Source organism: Choloepus didactylus, chromosome 12 (genome assembly GCF_015220235.1).
Source record: "Choloepus didactylus isolate mChoDid1 chromosome 12, mChoDid1.pri, whole genome shotgun sequence".
Lineage (NCBI taxonomy): Eukaryota > Metazoa > Chordata > Mammalia > Pilosa > Megalonychidae > Choloepus > Choloepus didactylus.
In genome coordinates, this window is record NC_051318.1 from 32,856,775 (window position 1) to 32,861,870 (window position 5,096).

The following is a 5,096-nucleotide window of genomic DNA, read 5'->3' on the forward strand; positions in this document are numbered from 1 at the left end:
TCCAGAGTTCTGGTTTCAAAATGGCTTTCTCCCAGGATGTTCCTCCCTAGGCTTCAGCTCCTCAAAAATGTCACTTAGTTGCTCTTGGGGCATTTGTCCTCTCTTAGCTTCTTTGGAGCAAAAGTCTGCTTTCAAAGGCCGTCTCCAAAATGTCTCTGTAAGCTGCAGCTCCTCTCTTAGCTCCTGTGTGTTCTTTAGAGTGTCCCTCATGGCTGTAGCAAGCTTACTCCTCTCTGAGCTTTTATAGTGCTCTAGTAAATTAATTGAGACCCACACTGAATGGGCAGGGCCACACCTCCATGGAAATCATCTAATCAGAGTTATCAACTACTGTTGGGTGTGTCACATCTCCATGGAAACACTCAAAGGATTGCAATCTAATCAAACACTAATATGTTTGCCCCCACAAGATTGCATCAAAGAATATGACTTTTTCTGGGGGACATAATACATTCAAACTAGCACACCATGCACTGAATAAGTTTAAGCAAGCAGTTACACATCTAAGCAAAAATTTTTTTTAATAAGATAAAATTAACACCAACATTTTAAATAACCTTTAAAAATAGGGCAAAATGTAAAACTAATAAAATTATGCATCAATAGAACTCAGATTAATTAACTAAACGGTAAAAATGTAAAAATACCATACAAATGTGCTTTACGTAGGTAATAGTAAGAAGTTATTATACTGTTGCTCGTGGACAATTAGAAAAACTTAGGTTACAATGTGTTTCTGAAAACTTGAAAAGTAATCACTAGTGGAATGAAAAATGGATGCACACCTGTATTTTCCAAATTACTACAGAAAAAAAAAATCAAGATTCAAGATTCTGCAAAGAACAAAACAGCTAATATTTATTTAACTCTCACCCTTTATCAGAGGTTATACATGTGGGGGTTTTTTCCTTTCATTTATTCCTTACAACCATTCTTTGAAGTAGATAATATTTTTATTCCCATTTTTTAAGGAATGAAGTTAAAGGTCAAAAAGAGTCAGTAATTTATTCCAAGACAAATAGCTAGTAAGTGTTAGAACTGACATTTTAACTAAAAAAGCTGGACTTCAGACCTAGTTTACTTATCCTCTAGAATATGTTACCACCCATAAAATGTTTTTTCACAGCTTATCATATGCCAGGAACTTTACCATTATTTCATTTATTCCTTTCAACAATTCTATAAGATGAATAGGAACATAAAAAGAAGCAGCAGAAAAACATTATCAATCAAACATATCAGTTATACTAGTGACTCAAAGCACAAAGATTTATGGATTTGACTTTTTGTAAAAATCCAAACTTATCATGCTTATAAGACTTGCCCTAAATCTAAGTGATGCAAAAACAGAAAAAAGAAAGAAAGAAAGATGGCAAGGTAAAGAGCTCCAGGACTCAGTACTTCCTCCAAAACAACTATTAAACAAACAGGAACTTTCTGAAACATCTATTTTGAAATTCTAGAGCCAAAAGAACAAACCATCCAGGGAAGAGCAGGAGGAAGAGGCTGATGAAGTTCAAGTTACTGTAAAGAACAGTAAATTTCTCTCTCTGCACAGCAGCTCCTGGTGCTCATTCCCCACTCTTGTGGCAGGTCTCCCTGGGGTATAGCCCCTGACTAGCTCACTGGTGACAGACAGGGACTTACAAATCCTCTTCCCCAAGATCAGGGGTGGGCACAGCCGATCACTGATCACGGCTTTTGATTAACAAATTCAGATTGCTGAGGGCCCAGCTCTGAGGGCAGCTATTTCTTCAACCCATCCCAGACAAAGATGGCTGAGCCATTGTTCCAATCTGCCGCCGAGAGGGGTGGTGGTTGTGGAGACTTACAAAGACACTGAGCTTCCTCAGGGTTGTGGAGGACAGTGAGTTGAAGGGCTGCATTTGCTGGAGCTGGTCTGCATCCACTTCATTCCCTGGCCCTGTTTGGCTGAGAACGACTGACTTGGGAAAGTCCTCTCTGTCATGCTTCTCATCCCAGAATTCACCCACCAGGCAAAAGCAACTTGACACAATGAAGGGAGTATAAAAATCTATACAGGTGGACAGCCTGGGAAAAGGCCCACTGGCTTCAAACTTCCAGGAGTGGGAGAACTGTCTCCTGGGAAACAGAGAGTCAAACAAACACCTATAAATAGGGAAACTCCAAAACAATTAATAAGCAAAAGCTCAGGACAAGACAGAGGCCCAGAAAGACAGGGAAAACCCTGCACACTGCATTTGCCTTGGGAAGACCTTCCTGATAGGAGGGCTGAAGCTCAAGAAAATCCCTGTCTTATCACCAGCTGGTTACAAAATCAAGAAACAGACATCTTTAAATCCCGGAGTTAACATTTTAAAATATTAAAATGTACAGTGTGCAATAAAAGAGTATGAAACAAATAAACAGGAAATGATGAACCATCCAAAGGAAGAAGATAAAAATCCAGAAAACACTAACAAGCAAGATAAGAAAGCGACAAACTAAACAAAGCCTTCAAAAAGGGAGCTGTGGTAGCTATATTAATGTCAGATGAAATAGACTTTAAGTCAAAAACAATCACAAGCAACAAAGACGGTCATTCCATACTGAAAAAGGGACAACTCAATAGGAAGACAATTATAAATATATATGCACCTAACAGCAGAGCTCCAAAATATATAAAGCAAATACTGGCAGACCTGAAGGTAGAAACTGATGATTCTACATTAATAGTAGGAGACTTTAATACACCACTCTCAATATTGGATAGAACATCCACTCAGAATATCTATAAGGAAATATAAGACTTGAATGATACTCCAAACCAACAAGACCTAATGTTTATAGAACATTTCATGCCCCCCCCAAAAAAATACAGAATACATATTCTTTTCAAGTGCATATGGGTCATTCTCCAAGACAGACCACATGTTAGGTCACAAAACAATTCTCAATAAATGCAGAAATATTGAAATCATACAACATATATTCTCCAACCCCATAGAATGATGCTAGAGATCAATAACAGGGGAAGAAATGGAACAATCATAAATATGTAGAAATTTACATACTCTTAAACAACCAATGGGTAAAAAAGGAAATCATGATAAAGGGCATATACGAAAAGCTCACACCTAATATCACACTTAATAGTGAAAGACTGAAAGCTTTCCTTCTAAGATCTGGAACAAGACAAGGATGCCCACTGTCACACTGTTATTTAACATTGTCCTGGAAGTTCTAGCTAGAGCAATTAGGCAAGAAAAAGAAATAAAAGGCATCCAAATTGGAAAGGAAGAAGTAAACCTATTTGCAGATTATATGATCCTGTATACAGAAAATCCTGAAAAATCCACAACAAACTTCTAGAGCTAAATAATGAATTCAGCAAAGTGGCTGAGTACAAGATCAATACACAAAATTCAATAGTGCTTCTATACACAAGCAATGAACAATCAGAAGAAGAAATCAAGAAAAAAATTCCATTCATGATAGTAACCAAAAGAATCAAATATCTAGGAATAAATCTATCCAAAGGTGTAAATAACTTACACACAAAAAAAAAACCACAAAGCATTGCTAAAAGAAATCAAAGAAGTCTCAAATAAATGGAAGGACATCCTGTGCTCATGGATTGGAAGACTAAATATAGTTAAGATGTTAATCCTACCCAAATCACACTTTAAAGATTCTATGCAATCCCAATCAATCAGCCTTCTTTGCAGAAATGGAAAATCCAATCATCAAATTTATATGAAAGAGTAAGGGGCCCTGAATAGCTAAATCTATCTTGAAAAAGAAGAATGAAGTTGGAGTACTTACCCCTCCCAATCTTAAAATATATTACAAAGCTTCAGCGACCAAAACAGCATGGTACTGGCACAAGGACAGACATACAGACCAATGGAATCAAATGCAGAGCTCAGAAATCCACCCTCACATTTATGGCCAATTGATTTTGACAAAGGGTCAAAGACCATTAATTGGGAAAGAATAGTCTCTTCAACAAATGGGGCTGAGAAAACTGGATCTCCATTTGCCAAAAAAGAAAAAAAAGGAAGGAAGGAAGACCCACTACCCCACCTCATATACAAAAATAAAACTCAAAAACTCAAAATGGATCAAAGACCTAAATATATGAGCTAGAACTATCAAACTCCTAGAAGAAAATGAAGGGAAGCATCTTCAGGACCTTGTGTTAGGCAATGGTTTCTTAGACTATACACAAGCAACAAAAGAAACAATAGATAAAATGGAACCTCATCAAAATTAAAAATTTTTGTACCTCAAAGAACTTTATCATGAAAATAAAACAACAACCTACACAATAGGAGAAAATATTTGGAAACCATATATCTGATAAAGGTTTAATACATAGAATATATAAATAAATTCTCAACTTAACAAAAAGACAAACAACCCAATTTAAAAATGGGCAAAAGACATGAATAGACATCTCCCAAAAGGTCATATACAAATATGGCCAGGAAGCACCTAAAAAGATGCTCAACATCATTAGCCACCAGGGAAATGCAAATCAAAACCACAATGTGAATATCATTTCACACTCATTAAAATGGCTGCTATCAAAAAAAAACAGAAAATAAGTGTTGGAGAGGATGCGGAGAAATAAGAACACTCGTTCAGTGCTGGTGGCAATGTAAAATGGTACAGCCATGTGGAAGACAGTTTTGTGGTTCCTCAGAAAGCTAAGTATAGAACTACCATATAACCCAGCAATCCCACTACTTGGTGTATACCCAAAAGAGTAGAAAGCAGGGACTCAAACACATATTTGCAGACCAGTATTCATGGTAGCATTATTCTATTCACAATTGCCCAAAGATGGAAGCAACCAAGTATCCATCAAATGATGAATGGCTAAACAAAATGTGGTATGTTCATACAAAGGAATATTATACAGCTGTAAAAAAAAAAGCAATGAATTTCTGATACATGCAACAAAATGGATGAACCTTGAAGACATCATGTTGAGTGAAATAAGCCAGACACAAAAGGACAAATATTTTATGGTCTCACTGATATAAAATAATTCAAATAAGCAAACTCATAAAGTCAGAATCTAGAATATAGGTTACCAGTGGAATGAGGTATGGATAGGGTATGTGTAG